At 39.5% G+C, this 21632-nt stretch overlaps 1 protein-coding gene across 2 annotated transcripts in view; it reads left to right on the top strand.

The window, feature by feature from the left end:
• The first annotated feature begins 3318 nt into the window (after positions 1-3318).
• Poxn (paired box pox-neuro) overlaps positions 3319-21632 on the top strand; it is a 34196-nt gene continuing 15882 nt past the window's right edge. Inside the window, exons 1-2 of one of the 2 annotated variants that reach the window (XM_034321061.2) lie at positions 3319-18246; positions 18419-20191. The gene's annotated coding sequence lies outside the window, so the exon portion shown is untranslated. Of the gene's footprint in view, positions 20192-21632 lie in introns of both variants that reach the window. The other variant, XM_034321060.2, reaches the window with a different exon arrangement.

Below are 21632 nucleotides of genomic sequence, written 5' to 3'. Positions count from 1 at the left end.
GCTTCGACTGTTGTACACGAGAGTGACACCTGTACACGAAATAATAAGCGCAAACAGCTGTGAAGTATACTTCACTGTGATTGCGGCTCAATTGGACTAATCTGCTTTCAACATTAAAAAAAAAGAAGATTTAAAAAAATGATCTCCAATTCTGCAATAGCCTAAGGAATTTTGTAATTCCTCCTCGAAAATTCACAAGTTACGACACAAAGGTGTCATACGAACGTGTAAATCGAGATACAGCTCGTATAAACGTTCAATTTCCAAACACCTGTGGTTTAATAACTGTATCTTTCAACAGACGCCTATACTTAGGGACAAAACGATTGAATGTGTAGAAAGTTTCAAAGAATGATTGAATCTCTCGTCAAATACATACAGCTTGATAATTGTAGTGGGATATCCAAGGATAATTGTGGTACGATGCCTAATTTTACAAAACTTGTATTAGGGTAGTGGATTAATGGGTTAGATTTCACGCGTGTGGTCCACGTTTTATCTTATGTCTTACATATACGTTGGATACACAGGCGCCTGTGATATAGCAACCCAAAATACATCGTTAAGCGATCTACAATCAACGTAATTACGAAATTTATTAAATCACATCACTTTGTGATTTTATTTTTCTGTCAAAATATTTTCCATCGAAATGACTTCATTTTTTTTTAGTTCACAATTTTACGGTTACAAATGTTGTTTCTTTCGAAATCCTACGATAGTAAAATAATCATAACAGAAATTATTCTGTGTGCAAACACATTTCAAGGCATTTTCTATAGTCAGGGTTAGTTGACAACTTACAAAGTTATCATCTATTCACACATTAGGGTGGCCACCCTCTTTGTAGGATGAGACCCTTGGACCCCTTGTCGTCCATGAATACACTCGACTTTAGGGTCATGTTCATTTCACTGTCACGATTATTCATTCGATGTCATTGAATCTTGATAAATACGTGATAGTATCTCTGACAGTTTTTAACCTCGTGTGTTTCATACAAATTATATATTTGGGGATGGATGAAATAATGGAAATGCTTCGTACATTGTAATTCAGCAGTTTAAGGTAAAATAGCTTTAAAAAATGCTACATCAACATTTTTTACAATTGTATCAACCAAATTCTTTCTAATTTCAAAAAATTACTCTTACAAGTTAGAGTTCATGAAAGAAAGGGGAAATAAAAAAGTTTAAATCGTGTTTGAAAATCTTCATAGTGATCTTGATTTGAACTAGATCACCAGTAACTCTTCGTGTCTGTCATCGTTTCATTAAGGGGTTATAAGCTCCTGAGGTGTATCGTGTATCGCGTGGCACGTGGATCCAGGATTAACAGGACTTACCATTGGATTACCAGTGCATTCTGCTGCTACCAGATAACACTGTGTAAGTTGTCAACCGTTCACACCAGTTTTCGTGAGCGTGATCGTCCCTCTCTCCATTCGAATAATTGAACTCCTACGTCCTATTTCATTCACCAGTCGATCCGGAAGATCGCAGATAACTGACGGTTCGTAATTGGATGATTTTCATGGGGAACGGTTCTGGGCTGAAAGTAAACGATAAAACCGCGGGTAATGGACGTCGATTCTCGTGATTTTCATTCTCTTTCCATACACGTCCCCTATGGTAATGTTTGACGTAGAAGATGAAAGGTCTATGTCTGATTTTTTAATAGTAACAACGAAAATGGATGTGATTATTAAGATTAAGAATAATCAATTTTCAAATTTGAGCTTTCAGCTACATTATATTATCATTGTATAAAATTTAAAACGTTAGTTACTGATTACCCCTAAGGATGATATTTAAATTTCCATAGGAGATCAATTTAACGTGTAATTCAAAATTTAATAATGATTGAATTGTCGAATGACCGTAGGTATCCAATAAAAAACACCGATTATTATTGTTGAATAAAATACGAGTCCGTGTATGTTTGCGTGTTGGTCCGGGTGGAGCGTTTTAAGTGTCCAATTAAAGGGTCGGCTTTCCTTTCCGTGCTTTAATTGGACGGTTTTCGCATCGCTGGATGTTTCCGGTACAAAATTGCAGTTTAGCAAAACGCGTTACGCCGTGCTGGAATGACCGACATTCATCATCCCTGCGATAAAAGTAGCTTAATTGAAGCTGAGCAAAGTGGCTTGAACAGGACGGTGTAAAAGTTGACGTTGAATCGTATCGTTTAACCATCGTAATATCTCTTATTTCCGTTTTGAGCATTAAATCCTCTTTTTTTTTTCAATTTTTATTTTAGTATATGACCGCAGTACGGAGTATTAAATGCACTTCATTCGGTTCAGTAGGAAAATCTACTCACGATCAGTCGAAGATTATTATATAAAATTGATAGACGCATTAGCAACACCATACATCCATTAGAAATATTATATTAATATTAATACTTTTTTTTAAATATAGCAAATTTTGTTGCTGTACAAATCGCAACTTCGGTAATTTTTAAATATCAAATATTCTGCACATTCAGAATATTTTTAATATAATCGAAAGTAGACAAGAATTCTTGAGTGTCTTGCGTGTAACTCGCGGATTCTCGCACTTCGGCCAAGAGGCGAAAAAAAGCACATGAACGCGCGTCGAGATGGGGCAATCAAAAGGCGGCAATCCTTTCGTATCCTAATTGGACGATTTTCGCGAGATTTTGCCCCCGCACAGCTGGCGTTTCTAATATAGAATCAATGTGCATTCTTTGACAATACGAATCATTTTTATCAATCTCTTTGTAAGACGAAAAAAAGGGCCAAGACAAGATTATGTGTTTTCTTTCCTTTCGTTGAAAGTATTCAGCCATGGCACCGTGAACGAGCTCGAACAATTTTAATTCCTCAATCGTGGCCCGCTGCTCCAGAAGGAAACGTTGCTCTGAATCTTTAGCAAAGAAGAAAAGAAAGAGACGAGGGAAGAAACAAGGAGAGACTCGTCGCGGCCCACAAATAATTGGGCAAAACTGTTTCTGGCGAATAATTACTCGAATGATTGAAGGCACAACCCCTATCCTTCTTGCGCGACGATCTTTGCCTTTTAATGAAAGGGAAAGGAAATCCAAGAAATAAACGAAAACAAAAAGGCCGTTGTACTTTGTGGTTTGTAGTCTAGCGATAGCCTCGAATCCTGATGAAACTTTATTCTCTTGTTTATGTTATTTAAAGAAAGAGGAAACGTTACAACAGTAACAAAATTGAGAGAAGTCAAATCTTTAAACAAGTTTATTAAAAATTTATTCAGTTTCTATTGAAAGAAATAATGAAAGCAATTATGAAAGGATATAAAATTTAGTTGTTCTTCTATAGTGTTCAATGAGTATCGTGAAGTATTACCAATGACCGCAGCTACGAATTTAATAATATTTTTTTACCGTATATTTAGAACTTTGATTTTCGTGCAATTAGCTCAAATCTGTCGCTAGCCACAGTTTCAGCGTTGTTCTTTCAGTCGTAAGGAACGCTCGAATTTTTTGCCCGCAAAAGGACGAATCGGTGGTCCTTCCAATCGAGTTGGCCAACGGATTTAATTGATATTACCCCGAGCCGTTGACTTTTAATTCGTAATAAATTTCGATCATGCGCCACGAGATTTATGAAGTTACATCGACCGACCGACTGTCCATCTTTCTAGCTCCGCGTGCCATAAAAATTCGTCCTCACGACCACTTTGCCGACTTTATGGCAACTGTCACTCGGGCCCGATTTACGATGGGTCGTGGGTGATACATAGGATGGTCTAAATTTGGCGCTGCTTCTCGAACGTGTTCCTAAAAAACGTAATGACTTTCATTGGATTGGATAGGATTTAGCTTGGTCCGGAATTGTAATTATCACGGTATTGATAAGTAACGAGATTTTTTATTTGTGAATGTGGCCGTTGGGCAAAATGTTATTCACCCTTTTATTAGAGCAAGTTTTGTTTGTGGACTCAGAGGATTTTTGCTGGATAAAATTTGATTAACCATTCGAGATCGATTATTAATAAAGAAAATTGAAAATGAAGAAATTCGAACGAAACTAAAACAGATCTCTTGAGAAATGGTTATAATTTAATATTGATAACAGGACTGGGTCAAATAACGTCGTTCGAAGAGATTTTCCAGGCTGACGACAAACGACCCTCCTCTTCTCAGCTGCGAACCGGTGGTGAGCACCTGTGCACATCCAATCAAGCCGAATTCACTCGTGTTGCCGCATATATCTCCGTTAACGCAAGCACCACGGTCAGCGAAACCTGTAGCGAAAGAAAGAGAATGAGCAAGAGTAAGAAAGAAGAGAAAAGCTCGAGGCGACTAACGAGAGAGTAAGAAGACACCGCTTCTGCGGGCCCAGAGGCACCAGACACCGGCAAATTGGGCCGACATATTTCAGCTCCCGATCCATTTGCAGTTTCGACGTAAAACCAGTCGTTGGAATCCAGCCGCGGATGCGAAATTCTTACGAAACGCCTTAGGAACGATTCTCCTGTTTTGGACGAAAATGTCCCTCTCTTACCTGGACCCGCTTCACCAACGGAAAGCTGATCTTTATGATGAGCAATGAGCCTGAAGCGTGCACATCGACACCGAAACCAGATTTATACCGTGAACGATGATGATTCCCTTGCGGGTAATCGCACCATTTTACAGCTGTAACTTCGAGTTAATCGTTTACAAACGTATACAGCGTCTGTCAGAAATAATTTCAACTCTTATTAAAAAATGAATTCATTTAACTGACAATCGATTGCAAGAAAATTTCAAGAAAAAAGTCCAACATTTCAATGGAGTATATTGTACATGTATCAGGTAGAACCCAACGTGCTCCTAATCTAGCTTCAACGCCATAAAATCTCGTTCAAGCATTTTCTTTTCCTCGAATCACGCGAACACACCATTGAAGCACGACATAACGACCTAACTGGTGTAATTACCAGCGAGAGATGTTTGTGGTTACCGCGTGAAAGCAGATGACACGTAATAACGAGATCTGTTTTCGCAGTAGAGATACCAGGGGTTAGAGATCCCTGAAGAACGGGGTGCAAACCAGCCGCTATGGGACCACATCAAGGCTGACCTATGGAGTGTGACATTGGTCCATCTGTTGGTTTCGTAACACTATTAAATTCAACGTCATCACGATAATATATTAACCAGATCGCTGATCGTTTAAAAGAGTCTGCTATCAAATCACAGATTCAAGAATCTCAGCAATATCCCCTTTTTAACATTCCATCTTAAATATGCTTCTTGTCATATTAACCCTTTGACAATCTAAAGCACGATTCAAGCTTCAAATTTAATCTGAAATTCGTTTCCATTTTTTATTTCTAAATTTTATATTACTTTTTTAGTATTTGAAATTTTGTCGTTTAGAAACTTAGAAGCTTAATTTTAGTCAATTGCTCACGATTACTTCAACCAATTTTTTTCTTTTACTCCTTGTCAATCGTTTCGCGATACCATCAGCCACGCTCTTGTTTTGGTAATTCAATTAAATTCACCGATTAAGCGGGATCTTTTGGTCGCGCAATTAAGTTAGACCGCATAAATCCATGATGAATCGTGAACTGCTTAAAACGCTCACCTGCCGCGAGCAACATTGTTGGAAACGAGCCCGATCATTGTTCAGATATCGTTGGTGAAACCAGTGGGTAATGCAATGAAATCGGAATCTGGACGATGGCCCTTTAAGGGGTTCGAGGGCTACAGGAAAAACGTCCAGAGAAATCGATGTTATCCGTATGTTGGACGGCTCTCGAAAGGACAAAAACCGAGAATCCGACCGAATACCTGTCCAACGAGCGTAGGTAGACAGCAGGATCTTCTGTACAAGGATCAACTTGCTACCTTGCTGGATCAAGTGACTAAAATGCAATTAACGACAATTAAGCTGACCCTTAAATCGTTTCGAGACCTGTTTCTTTATATAAAAAGATCCTTAAAAGGCAAAATTTCATTTTTATAAATGTTATTACGCGTAGACCTCTCATATCTTATCAATTTTAACTTTGTACAAACTTTTTTTCTATTACAATTTCAATTTAAATTGAAATATTAAGATTGACGATAGAAATGAATCGAAATTCATATTAAATTTGTGATTTAATATAAGACAGCATGTTGATACGTGGGCTGAATCGAGATTCATCGTGTAAGAAATAAAACTGTCTCGATAATTCCTGTCACGGTGAATGTTTCGCAATCGACGCTAATTAAAAGCGATTAAAATCGGACGTAATTGAATAACGTGTTTTGGATTTATTGCGGAACATGCGATAATTCGATCAGAGATGTCGAGATTCTTTCCTCGAGGACGTGTATCTTGTCTCTCGGCCGCGAAACACGGAGGCAACAGGTGCAAAAGTCACGAAATTTAAAGGACCCAGATCCTCTTCGTATTGCTTGCACTTCTTCTTCGTTCGAGCCCCGAAATTGCGGGTAGAGGAGAGGGTACGAATATGAAATATCCGTTTTATTTTTCGATGTACACAGTCTCAGGATACTCGTAAATAAAAAAATCAATACGTTGAGTAATAAATTAAAAAATGTGCGCTGTACTTTCGTTGACCAACTATGAATATTATAAGCGTTATGTTGCATTAATTAGCACAGTTTTGCTCGATAAATTGTAACACGAAAATCGTGACGAACACAAGGCGGATCAACTAACTAACATTCCAATTAAACTCGCTGCTTATCATGCATTCAATTAGTATAACTCATATACGGCGTACCTATAACGAAGGTGGCGGGCAGAAAAAGCTTCTTAGTCGTGAAGCCGATACATAAAAGCGAGCTTGTTCATCGCGCGAACTCGAGGAAAGTAAAGGCGTTAAGGCGCGGACAAGAAGAGGGAAGGCACGTTGAAGAAATAAATGAGAAAGAAGGACGAGCCGAAGAGAGTGGCACCCGTTTTACTGTCCACAAGGCTCGTTACGAATGCCCGATGTACAAGACGAAAACAACCGGTCTTCTCTGCTTCTAACCGATTGCGCGATGGCGCGGATTCGAGCCGCAAGGATTGATGTCTTCTTTTCGTTACGAGCAATCGCGATGTGCCTGAACGCTTTGCACCACCAGTAATCAATGAAAAACCAGTTTTTTTGGGAAAATTGAATTCTTCAGTTGATAAATTTCAATTTATTAACGCGTATCTTTCTCAGTTCGTAACATCTATCAGAGAAAAAGTATATTTGCAATGTTGTATCACGACCGGTTAATAGCTATGATTATGAAGGTACCGATCGTGATTCGTTCGACGATCTCATGACAACAAGCACTAAGTCTTTCCATCAACGAATTACCATGAAACCGAACTCCCATAACTTCACTCACGTGCACTGCTTACAAATGATCGGTAACAATTTTCCACCGGTTCGATAGAAGAACAAACCGATAATTAGAGATGCATGCACGCGTACGTTCCCATGAAACGTTCAAGGAGATTCTCGCACGCATATGCACGATTTTCGTAGCAACAATGTTGCTACAACTCATTGCAAGCATCTTGAGATACCTATAATTATGATAATGATATCTTATGATTGATTTGAACTCATTTGGCGAAAGTGGAACGCGTTTAACCCATTCAAGAAGCAATTTTTTTTCTTCAATTCTAATTTAAAAAGTAATCAATCGGAAAATGACTGAGATTAGTACTAAATATATATTATTTTTAAAGAAATTTTTTTACAATCCTTTGATAGTTAATTTGATACTTATATTTATGAGCGCGGTTTATAGTAGTAAATGAGTTAATTTTCTTGTTCGGACGAATTAAGATACATACTCGAACTCCGTTTAAATAACAAAATAATAATCTGAAAAATATTATACCTTTAACTACGTTAAAGATCTGCACCGGAAAGGTATTAACAGGATACGACTTCCGGTATCGTTAAAAAAATGACAAAAACGAATTGAACGAATCGTCGGCAAAGCTGTAAGAAATGACAAGAATGCGAAACAAGCAGCTATTTATATTTCCTCGTAAAAATTGCCTTCTATAAAGCACAGTCATAAAGCCGCGTTTCTCGCGGTAATTAGCGCGAAAGTATCGGCGCACCTATGACAATAAATTCAATTCCAGCGATGTTGAGAGGCCACCGGAAAGAAAAACAAAGAAATAGAAACGAAGAAGTCGAAAGAGAAACAGGTATCTTGTGTTTATTACTCGTACGTATCATCAAACATTACAAATCATCATTAAAATAAATAAAAAAAGTTACCAGAAAATATCTATAATCTATTTATGAAAAAACTGAATATTTCAGAAATTCAATTGCCGCCCTAAAATTATTTATAACTTCTTTCTTTAAAAAATGTATGCGATTGACTTCAGTCTAAATATCATCCTATGTATCTTGGGTCTTAGGTGACCCAGACATCGCCGGTTGAAGGTTAGACATTGGAAAATTTCTTTTGCAGAATCTGGACGTGTTATTTATTATCTAAATCTATCTATTCTTTCGTTTATTTCATTCCAACATCTCTTGTCCTACCCTCCATTTCCTGGGCCTTTCTTACTTTCTGTACCCTCTATCCAAAAGTTCGATTTCTTAATTAACGGTGGACATCCCGGCTGACAGATCACGAGACCTGTTTCTTTATCCACGGCCAGCTGCACGCTTCGCCACCTCCTGGATATTCCTACGTGTACCTTTTTGTCGGCCCTGTTAAGCGTATCTACCCTCCGGATAACGAATTACTTCTTGATTCCCGCTACCAAGCGGATCCGTCTTTCAGGCACACGCAAACCAAGTATGTATATAGGTAATGTAACCTCGGTATTTAGCATTATCGAGGATTGCGTGACGAGCATCGTGCAAATATGTTAAGCACAGAGCCGGTCTTTGCCCGCCTGCAAAGCTTGTACCAGTATTACAAAGTTGCGATGGGAAAATTTAGTCAATCGTGAAATATTCTTAACAAATCTTCTTCTTCGCTAAATAACAGTAAAAACCGTGTACAAAGCACGTTTGAAGTTAAAACAAAAGATGAATGAAAGTGACAATTCTTCTCACACTAGCAGGCATTGCGCCAATTAAAAAGCAATCATGCGTGTCGAATGGTCGCGACAAAGTTCCAAATTCTCATCGTTTCCGCGTCAGTTGACGAGGTTCCCTGTTCGGGAATCAAGTTGGTGAATTCCCGTGAGCGTGCAGAATCCTTGACGATTGGTTTTCGGCGACGAGGAAGATCTTTGAGCGGGCAGAAGCGAGCTGACAAGATAGTAGCGGTGCTCGGTTGGCTCGTTAAAAGGAACCGCGCGGTATCTCATTACATTTTTGCCACGCCGCGTAATAGCCTCTCGATTTACACTCCGGCTCGAAGTATACTCTTGAGACTGGTCGCCCGTTAGGTGGCAACCAATCGAGCCGATGAACGAAGGTAAACGTTCGTTCGTCGAGCGAAGCGTTAACCAGTAACCAGTCACTTCCACAGTAATTACGGGGCTGGCTCGCGTTCGCGTTTTATAGGCGAACCCTGCGACCAACACGGGACCAGACGACTCACTCATTCGATTATTGCATTACCCATGCATAGCCTTAGTCAATACCAGCCCGAAGCTAACCGAACTCTAACCAAGTTGGCGAATACGCCTCCATCTATCCTTTACACCCTTTTCTTTCAATTTCATCGAATTTTTCATCGCCAATCATTCGCGCCAAGAACGATCGATGATGTGAAATCTTGAAGATGGTAATCCTCATCTTATCACCATCGTCTGTGTTTCCTAATTTTCGACTCGTTACACATGTAGTATGTACCATAATGAAAATCAAACGACCACGATCTAAAGTAATCAGGAGGAGATAGTGTTATCGATGGTGTTTAAGTGATTTGTGCAATTAAGAAATTAACAGATAATCGAGAATCGATCGTGATCAGCAGACGAGAGAGTTGACGGGGACAAGAATGGTGTACGGCGACTCTGGGTCCCATGTGTCGGGCATCTCGTAATTGATTGCTCCGTAATTAGCCAGGCTTCTTTCCGTCCTTCAGTAGCAACAGGTGCAACCGGACTACAAAAATGTATTAAGAAAGAGGCAAACGCCTCCTATAGCAATTGAGAATCAAGATTACAGGGTATGCAGCTCATGAGTCGCCCTCGTTCTAACGAACACCCGGGCGACTATGTCTTTTAACCCTTCTTTAAGGTCGTTTTTTATTTGCCTTCGGGGCCCCGTTATTGAAGACTGCCGGTTGCCTAGAATTTAGCACGTGTCAATTAACTTGCAAATTCGATTTAGACCTGGCACACGGTCAACTTGGATTATTTATTAAGGCGGCTGTTGCTGCCAGGGGTTTCGCGAAGCTTTTTCATCTTCATAGATCGAAAATGATCTCTAAATCATTGTTCTCTTCCTTCTTAAATTTCTAGCCTGTGATTAGTTTATCAGATATGAACGTCTGAACGTTCGTTCGGTGTCCATAATCTGTTACAAAATCAAACGTGACAAATTTCATACTAATTACGAAACTCGCAATCACAGGCGATACAAAATACAATACTTTTCTCATATTTACTTCTTCCAGTATCTTCTTCGTTCGTTATTCCAACACGAAGGCTGAACTTCCGGTTTGTTGCGGTAATATAAACCCGTCTTTACGACGGTTATCGCGCCAGAACGTTTATCGTGCGGGTAAAAGGTTGCGATAATAAAACCGGCACGTCTGATAATGCTTAAGGCACCCTGCATAGCTGTAATTCGTCTTTTAATCAGAAATGAGAACCACGGTGTTATTACATTAACATGGTAATTACGAAGGTGCCGGCGGTGTGCAATAAAGCGATAAAATACGAATTCTAACCCGCTTTCGTTTTGCCCGCGACACGTCGCGTCGCGTCGCGTCGCATCGCGTCGCGTCGTCGGTCAACGTAGTTTCGCGTTTCAACTTCGTTATTATAGGCAGATGTTAAACGACCTCCACCTTGAAACACCCCTTCTTATCTTTTCTTCTTTGATATACAGGGTGCTTTTTATTATTCTCTTTTACGATCATTTCGATGATATAGTCCCGACGATCTCAGACATTTTAGGAAGGGCCCAGTTAATTTTGTGCCACAAATTGATTCTTATTTTTAGTATCACTCTTTTAACCTCTTAAATGAGCCACTTTTTAGGCGAATAAGTATAATTGATCTTATATGCGCTTTTGATCTTTATTTTTATTGCCCACATATGGGGACCTTTTTCATGCGAAAAGATGTCTATGATAGAATGTCATTTCTTGGTAATGCAAGTGCAATAATATCGTTGCTATTTCAGATTTTTAAGATGATAACGAATGATAGACTTGTACCATTATTAGATTTTCTATGTGTGTTCACTTGATCGAAATAATCTCGTTACTTTAGAGTGACTTTTTGAAAGGATCTCGTTAAAAAAGCAACGTTTGCAGCAATATTCAGCTGTCCATTTTAGGAACACCCAGTATGCCCTCCTAATTCCAAACCGAGGGATTCTTAATGAATTTTTGCGTTGAAGAGAAGCAACACGATAATACGGTCAGATAGATAATTGGGGTAGATCGAGCCTGGCGCGTACACTACGACTTGATTCGCCGTGGCACGCCCATGCTTGGCAGAAATTTCATTTGCCCTCTCGTTTTTTTTTCTTCTTCTTTTATCTGAGAGATCTTGAACGATGCTTCGCGACAGAACGACCCTACTTTTACTGAGAACGGGTAACTTGTCACTGCGAAGCTCTTTTTTTTGTTAACGTTGATGTTCATAAGTACGCTTGTCCCATCTTTAAAGACATTTCATTCTTATCACTGATCGAAACTCTTAATTTTATTGTTCATTAATGATAATGTTATGTTTACGAACAATAAATCAGTAATGTAATTCAGATTTAATCTAAAATGAGAAAGTGTTCGTGAGCGTGAATCTCTTAGAATCTGTTTCAATTAATGAAATTAATGAAAGTTCAAGGTGTTATCATAGAATTTTTGAATCTGTTTCTAAACGTTTGCAACAAACTGTCCCACCGTCGCAGCGTTGTAGAATTTGGTGGTCGAATGTTAAAGTAAAGAAATAAGAAAGTGAAAAAGAGGTGCCGGTTTTGTTGCCAATTATCGGCTGGGTGCCAGAAAACAGAGGTAAAAACCATCGTCGAGAAAGGCGCTGGAGCTCGCAACTAAGGTTCCATCAGAATTGTTGAAAGGTCGAACGAAACGCATTTATCGTGCGAAATTACATCGTTGATACCTCGTTGCTTGTTGGCCGGGTGTCAAAATACACTGTGGCTTGCCTAAGGACAGAAAATAAAAATGAGCAACGAGTCAGCATCCTCGAGATTCCTTGTTCCTTCGTACTACGTGCTTCGAATCGATAAAAAGTATACCTAGTATCCCGATTCAAAAATATTTCAAATTAGGTAATTAGGTCTTTTTTAGCTAATAGATTGTGAATTTCGAATCGTTCGTACCTGTTCTGATAGAATTCCTGAAAATTTCTAACGAATCACATTTTTATTGTTCGATCTACAAGCAATAAAAATGTCTTCTTAAATAATCATCCGCGTTATTTAATATGAATAGAAAATTAGACCACAAGTCAATTCTGAATGTGTTATCCATCGAGATGAAAAAAAGATTGTGTAAGTTGTTATTGGCCGTATCTAATGGCGGGTCTAATTTAGCATCTTTTCGGCAACCACGAAGGGTTCTTAATGACTTTGACCAGGGTGCAACAATTTTTCAGCTGGACCGGTTGACAGACCGCGACAAAAGTGTCTTTTTCGTGCAGCTGCAGCCGTCCGCCACAGTATCTAAGAAAAGATATTATTTTTGAAAAATGCCTTTCTTTTAATGTTATGAAAATATCTAAGTAATTTATGACATAAAAAATAGACATTTTATTTCACCGTAGAAAGGTTAATCATCCCCCGTTAAGAATCATGATTCTTAATTAGAATGTAATTTACAATTGTTCTACTATCAAAGGATTAATATTCTTTCGAAAGAATGTGTTTCAAAAATAACCATAAGAACGACTACGAAAATTACTTCCGTGGTAAAAAGAAAGAATGTGAAAGAGTAGCGCGTGAAACCTTATGGCAGCCGGAATTAATGAGCAGCAACAGTACCCGAGCAAAACCAAAGTTCAGATTACATAGTCGAGTAATAATGATTGATGCACCCTGAGAATTAACTACTAGCTCGTCATATAACCAACCACGCGGATTTCTTGTAATTCGCTCCATTTCCTTGCGCTATCGTTTCTATTATAATTGCTCTGTAACCTTGAAGGAATTAAACAGCGTTTATAGCACCGAATGCAATCAATTCCTTTATCCAATAATCCTTCTATCGTGTGCGATCGAGCAACGGTCGATTACACGTGTAATAATAAGTTGAAAATATAAAATAAAATTTTTTCCTATATTGCTTCGTTTCCGAGATAATGAAATTTGAACGTTTCGCTTTTTTTCATTTTGTATCGAAGATGGAGTATCTTGTCAAAAATTCACAAACTTTTATTCTTTCATTGAATGCAGCTGACACGTAAATTGGGGTTGGGAACTTTACTACCACCGGATAATTTGCACCGAGGAAGGGTTTAGGAAACAATTTCGAATGTATGTATAACAAAGTTGCAAAATATGGGGAGGCCGAAGTACCGCCCATTATTGGCACCTGCTCGGGTAATAAAGCAATTGCTGGTGATTATCGAAATTCATGTTTCGCACAGTTATGCCCGGAGCTAAGCTTTCCACGAATCCAAAATCTTGGAAACTGAACCATCATCTTTTTTCCTTTTTTCAGGGATTTCATAAAAATATTACAAATTGATTTCGATATCAATTCAAAGTATTACGATTATTTTGTATGCAACGAAACTCAAATTTATGATTATTAATCATTATAAATTAGGTCTTGTAAAGAATTTCTATTACATTATCGCTTTTTTTATTGTAACCGCATCATACATTAATATCGAGCAGAAAATTGAAAAAGATGGATGTGCCCGGTTCACTCGTCAAAGTCTTAAATAGTTGACCCTCCATTGTACACCCATAGAGGAAACGATGAGTGCTACGTGGAAATGGTCGTTGTTGGCTCGAACGTCGATCATTCGTCGGATTACGCATGTCCTAGCAGCTGCGCATCCTTCCTGGGCGTTCCAAACTGCCACCAATCGGTGAAACCCTCTAATATCAAGCATCCGGTGAAACAACCAATAGGGACAGCCCGTTGTATCAGCGAGGGTGTCATCCACCAGTTGGACTACGCGATATTATCATTCCCGTTCGACGAGAGAGTAAGAGGAATTGAAATGTAAGAGAAGGAGAGAATTGAAGAAGGGTTGTGGTCATCGATCCTGGCAAGTGTCTGGGAATCGACACTACCCCTCGGGCATCGATCTGGATGCTAAGCTTACTGGCTGATGGGGTAAGCAAGCGGAAAAGCATAAGCTCGAAGTAACAATTTAATCCTTCTCTCCGTATCCGTTCGCTCCAACTTGCTAATCCTTCGAATAGTTCCTGCAGGATCTGTGGAGAACGATATTGAGCTGAATTCTCGATAGAATTACAATCCATGGAATAGTAAAAAATTAGACATTTCATTATAATATATAAACCATTATCGACAGACAGAGATGATCATCGTGAAAGACTTAATATAGATTGTCAAATTTCGTCGTTTATTTTATTTTTTTTAAATCAACCCTTATTTTTTTCTGTCGAGTAGATGGTACGATAGGCGAACCCAGCCATCAGAAGTTAAAATTTTTCGAACAGTCCACAGAAGAGGCGTTCCAATACACCGATAAAAAAGCAAGCTGCACGATGATAAAGCTTCAAGATAGATTAAGTCGTAGGGACTCGTTTGCGAATCTTTTACTAACTTACGTATGGTAATCGTACCGCCCTGATTGTTTCATCAAAATCGCACGAACACCTTGCACCAGGACTTTCTTCTCTTTTTTTATTTACTCGATTTCTCTGCACGTCACGATTCTCTCTAGTTTCGGGCGAGTTCGTTTGCAAAATTAACGTTTGATCACGGCAGTCCCGTGAAATTCTCCTGGCCATAAAAAAATTGACTCCGAGAGCGTAAAAAATAATAGGAAACCCCAGGGTCCTAATATCGTTTGGTGGTTACTCGAAGCAGCAGCTGCATGTTTTCGACAAAATTGCCGTCGATGAAATTGCATCGAGAAAATAGGAGTCTTTCTTACAAGACTATCCTCCCCTTCTTCTTCTTCTTCTACTTCTATTTTCTTCTTTCCATTCTTCTTATTCTTTTGCTCCCTTTTCTTCTTAAGTAGCCGATAGTTCTAACCGGTTTTTATTTGCAGGTCGTATCCTTTTATTCTTGTTCCGCTGTTGTCCTATTCTTTCTTTTTCGATGCATCCTCGAGCAGGATACTTTTTCACGCCTGCTCGAATAGAACGAATCGTTTGCAAATTGACCTAAACCAGGTCAGTTTTACTACACACGCCTGTTCGATACGAGAAAGCAAATTGAGCCATCTTGATGTCTGTTTCGTCGAATAGAATTGAATGGAGAAAATTCCATTGCAATTATCGTTTTCCTAATTATACCGATATCCTTCTTATTGTACCCAAGCCAATACGGATGTATAAAATAACTATGTAATAAAAATAAAATTATTTAATTCTAAAAATAGTAACGGTCAGGAAATGACGAGGGTGTTGTGCGAATTTGAAAGGCGGGCCAACGTGGATTAACCCTCAAAATTGTTCACCTGTCCTTATTTCCGCGATGAGACACGGTTACGAAAGGCAGGACACAAACGTTCTCTTGTAATCTTACCGGTGTCCCCTGGCGACTCGCACAGGGCATAGATTAATCTATTCGAACCAGCTGATCCTCGTCTCGTTAGAGGTTGTTCCGCTGTTATTACAAGCCTACCCTTCGGTTGCCGATGCGTACGATCTGATAAAAACACACCACGCAATTTTTACCCTAGCTTCAACTACACTCCACTTTACGTGGGAATCGTTGGTCAAATTTGGAAACGATAAAACCTCGTTTTGACGATGTCAAAATTCGATGGTACTCGATTAAACATTTTATTCAATTGTTCATGCGAAGCTGGTAACTGTGCAGTGTAATCGAAATATTTAAAGCTGAAACTGGAACACGAAGTTCAGAACTCGTCATCAGGCATACCACCTCGTTTGGGTGAACCGCAACGTGTTGGTAAGATCGGTGATGATCCGTGAAGAAGCGCAACCTGCACCGGTAAAAGGACAAAAGGAAAAGAGACGGGTTTTGTGGTCTATCAGTCAAAAGTCGAGAACTCCAACAATTGCTCTATAGGGGGTCGTTACTGGCGCCAAGGGTACACCCAGCCTGTTTGTTCTCTTGTTTATTTGTCATCGAGCCACCGATCCATTAAATAACACCATACGCCGGATAAGAATTATGGACATCGTTAAGGTTTGTCGAGCGTGTTCCTCTGGCAAATGGTGTAAACGGTTTTGTAAATCTCTATACTCACGGTGCAACGTAGATTTTCTTCTTCAACGAAGAACATAATTATATTTTATGCAATCTCATTAGCATATCTACAACTAAATCTCTCGACTGAACTGTTTCGAAAACCATCGAGAAAGCTCGGCAAACTAATAGAACAAGTTAAACTGTTCAATAGTAAATTTATCGGGGTATCACAGGTAAAAATGTCCGTCTGTGTACGCACCTGTTCGCGTAGAATAATTTAGAAGGTGGCATGCCTTTGGTAAAAGCTCGACCAGGCACGATGGGTATCAAAAGGCCAGGAGACGAAAGTTATCGCGATAACCGGCCAGATAGAGAACGGCCAAGAACCATCGAGCCGATTTTTATCTTCTAAATCGTCCCTTCGAGGCAGCCTCTGATGTCTTGCGGTTGAAAAACGGTAGCGACCATGCTAAAGAGAGTAACAGACTCGCGATCGAGCCGTTTTCAACCTAGTGACTTATTGCGCGCGTGTCTATGTGGCACGCTGCGTTGCCTTTTTATCGAATCCATCGAACGGCTTTAATTACCGCCGGTTATAAATTTCTTTGCGACGTCCTGCCGCTTTTCTATCGGATCTCTACGGCCCTTCTTCAGGAATTCAGCCTTTGACGTCTCGTTTAACGCTGACGGGCGGTCTTGAGAAAGATGTTTGTGGTTTTAAAGGTATTTCCTAGAGAGGTCACTAGAATTTCAATGATTTATATCTCACTTGATCTTATTGAGTTTATTGTCACCTACTAATAGACTTTACTCAAGTGCCAGTAAAAGGCAGTACCAAATTGATCATCAGAAATCACGATTAAACGCTTTTTATCCGTTCGCGTGTAACGAACCAAATGAGTCATCAAAGAAACCATAGGACAAAGAAGGGCAAAACTCGAGGAATGCAAAAACGGACGGTTTAATGTTCACGCATGTGCCGACAAATTATTATTTCCGTGTCTGGATGACTGATGGATTCTTTCGGATCGCAGCACCGACCTTCGTGATCAAAAGCAACCCGACGATTCGCGGACACGCGTCCACCGTTTAACCCACAAGGTTTAATTCGATGGTCCAGCCAGAAAATATCGGTTCCAGGTTCTATATAATTGTACTGTTGCGCAAGAATCCAGAAAACGTTGGATCGTTCGCTTCAAGGATAAAAGTCGCAATCGCGCATCTTCGATTTTCCTGGAACACACAGGAGGATCGTCTTCGTGGAGCGTACTCGCGTGCCGCGACTGGAACGATTACATCTACCTCAAACGTTAAATGGTATTACACAACTCTGAAATTCAGTTTTCGAATAATTTCTAGCAGCCTCTCACAATTGCTGGAGCCATAATTCCTGCTGGACGAAACCGTCCTTTCCTTCTGTTGACGTGACCTAAATTTAAAGTTAAAAATTTAATTTTACAAAATTCTAGATCAGTTTATTCTGTAACGCCATACAGTTACAATTTGATCGAATAAAATAGAAATGGCGAATCAAAGTCGCGTGAGCGTGAAGAAAAGTTTTCAGGCGTTAAAAAACTTTCGACATGCCGCAATACGTCCACTCTTAGAAAGTATAATTGTCACGCACGAAATCATGGATGTACATATGTACGTAAAAATAAAGACCGTTGAAAAATAAAGGAAAAGAAAGCATGCTTGCGTTCTGAATCGCAAACGCGAAGGCACGAAAGTAATTGTCGTGGTATGAGACGAAGAAATTAATTGATCGCCAGATTGCAGTTCGGTTAATTTCAGCGGGTTTGAAGGAAAATTTTCATCGTAAAGTTTTCAAAGGTAAGTGCAATTCTGCAACTTCAATACAAACGAAATTAATCCATTTCAAGTTAAGATTTTATTATCTATAACACGATTCTTTACAATCAAATTCCTCTTATACCTTCAATATTGTTACTTGCATTACAATTTTTAGTTTTTCTATTATTTGATACGTTCTTCAATATTTCAGAGCTGAAATTCCCAAGGAACCCTAGGTAATTATGAACGAATAAATGATAATACTTATCAGTATTAAAAAAAATATAGATTTAAAATGTTCCGAGTGCCGATTCTCCTAATGTTAAGAAAGGGAAAATTGAATTGATGGAGAGAGGGTTATCAGTTCGGAAGAGGCCACATCCGTGGGCAAGATGGGCCATAGGGGCAGCCCCGACCCAACGTTCAGCACGCGACTCCACGCTACCGTCACCTTCTCCCCTCTTCAACAACCCGGCCAGGACTCGCTCGTTCCACGCATACGTAGGCGTTTCTGCATGAACAGGCATCAGGAGCGAAGCGTGGATCGCTCGTGGCACCATAGTACGGGGGGAGAGACCGAAACGAAAGCAAAGCCCGTAACCCCCGTTCAGACACATCCTGTCCTCCGCATCGTTCACATCAGTTGGTCCTGGTCATCATCAGTTTCTTCTCTTCCTCACCCTTCTCGCTTTTCTCTTCGACCTTTTGCTACCTGTTCGTCTCCGTTCCTCCTCTTATTCCCCTCTTCATTCTCATTCCATCTCCCTCTCCTACCTCTTCTCTACATCTATCTTTGTTCGACTTATTCCGCTTCTTGCCTGCTGTTTTCACTCCCTCCTTCCGCGACGCGTTCAGCGGCCAACCGCAGTCGTCCAGCGCGGACCTGCCACTCCGACGGCTACCAGGAGTAGCTGCACGCGCGCACGAGGTGCCCGGAGGAGGTCCAGGAAGACACGCCGAGCCGAGCGGTACCCACTGACACCGTGTGAAGTGAAGTTAAACGGTTCCAGTATGATCTCGCGAGCCTAGTTGAACATTCGAAGCGATCATTACTGAAAATTCAACGGTATGCTAATCGAAGATTCGACGCGGTGCCAGGTGAACATTCCACGGGAGTTTCGCTAAAGATTCTAGATGAACGTTGCTGAAAATCCCATGCGATGATAGCTGAAGATTCTACGCGATCTTAGCTGAAAAATTGTACGGGCTCTTAATTGGAAATTTTATGAAATTGTAGCTGAAAATTTCGAACAATGCTAGCTGAAAATTGTACACCATCATGTTGATGATTTCATGCAATGTTAGTTGAAAATTCAGCGCGATCCTGCGTCCACACAGAGGATTTCTTTCGATGACAGCCGAGATTTTCGGCGGAAAAGGAGGACCACCATCGGTGAGATTGATCGATACCCATGGACATTATTGGTTTATGATCAATCGGAAGTGGCGGAGATATTAGTGAATCCCTCGATGATAAATTTTTGAATCTTGACTTTCAATGCTGATAAGATTGTGTTGGTGTTTCGAATGATCTTCTGCAGTCGATCTTTAAGATTTTCTTGTAAACGTCTGAAACGAATGATGAAGAATAGAAGAGAAATGACACGATGATACCTAGAATAATCTACCTAAAATATCTACGTTGAACGTGACATTTAATGAATGTACTATGAACTAATCACGCTGATCAGTCATTGAAGATCTGTTTTTTGACAGCGCATTCGAGAGAAACTTCTCGTGACTGTCATACATACATCGTGGGTGTATCATTACAGAGTCGGGTTTCTCCTCGGACATCACCGTTGAAGCAGAATCCTGTAAAAGTGTCACGGGAGATCGTGTCTAGCTCGCGAAAAATATGGTGTCGTTAGAGATTAAATGGACTGCTGGTTAGAAGAGCTTTGAAGAGTTTTCCTGACTGGTTTCAAAAACGAGAGGAATCTACGAGTAGAGGATCGACTTCTGCTGGGAGAAAAATCAACAGGTATGTAAACTATTCTTATTTTCTAAAATATCCTATTCACTATTTTTATTTTTATTTTTCAAGGAAATCGATGAAATGTTTTTCCTTTTAAGCAAAGTTAAAAGTTAGAATGTCCTGTGCGCTTTGTAGGGGTCTAGTTTCGTTTATTTATACTAACTACTTTTGGGATAATTTTCTAATTTTTTTCTAATTGTTTGAAATGTTAGTTAAGATAATAATTTACAATGTGACTTTTAAAGTAGATTATGAGGTTCTGGGATATAAAAGTTTTCGAATGACCTAATTGACGATCAGTACTATCATTCAGAATTGAACAAATACATTACTATTCATATCAAAGCATAAACATTCACGCGTAAACGTAGTCAAATGAACCATGAAGTCAACTCTTTTCCCCCATGGTTCGGAGAGGGCCGAAATGAGGGGTATCATCGTCCGGCCGTATGCGTGTCAATGACATAACACGAAAATCAGCGGCGCTAATTACGCGATAACGATCCACCGTTAAGAGTCTGAACCGGAGGAGGATCGTGTGCCGGTTTTTTTTCGTTGGTGAAAAAAAAGAAAGGTAGAACGCGAACATGAACGATCGAACAAGCCTCGAGTGTGTTCAAAGAAGAAAACCGTAGAAAGGAATATGCATTATCGGTCAAAAGTATGAGACTATCTATCTATATAAAATCAATTTTTTTTTATATATAATGATTTTATTCGAAGAATTAGATCTTCATTTAACAAGTACCACATTTTTTAAAATTTACTTCTAAATGACAAAAACACTATTTTTTATGAAAATTTGTCGATAAGGAGATAAACAATCGATTGTTGCAAGTAGCCTTACAAAGAATAATTCATTTCGATAAATTAATCGAGTAGATGAATTCGAAATATTAATTCTTTATAGTCGACTTTATTAATAAAACAAAAGACGTATCATTACTTTAAAAACTGTAAATAGAAAAATTATCCTATATGCCTATATGACGAGTATGATGAACGTAATTTTAAATAAGATGACTTTATACTTTTGGCAGGCAGTGTACGTACACTTAATACACAACAATCACACGCGCGCACGTTTGTGTGTGTGTATTTGTATACACGTTTATTCGGTTTGAATATACGCGATAAATATTAAAGTTCCTTATAAAACACAAAGTTCTGCCGCTCTGGCGCTGGCCGGCGCACCGGGGGCCTCTGACACGCCATTGCTTCATTTAAAATGCAAATTCGTCCGTGTGGCGTGAACCACAGCGGCCCGAATTATTCTAATTACCCCCCGCCAATCCACTGGCCACCGTTTTTACTCGTTGCTTCGCGTCGCGCTCTCGAAAGCTCACCGGCTTCGTCGCCCTAAAAAAAAAAAGATCGAAATTTTACTAAATTTCTGCCGTGTAAACGGCGACACGAACTTCCTCTTAACCTTGAATATCAAAAATGT

Source organism: Osmia lignaria, chromosome 12 (genome assembly GCF_051020975.1).
Source record: "Osmia lignaria lignaria isolate PbOS001 chromosome 12, iyOsmLign1, whole genome shotgun sequence".
Classification (NCBI taxonomy): Eukaryota; Metazoa; Arthropoda; class Insecta; order Hymenoptera; family Megachilidae; genus Osmia; species Osmia lignaria.
The sequence above is the reverse complement of the archived record's forward strand: the minus strand, read 5'-3'. Positions and strand labels throughout refer to the sequence as shown.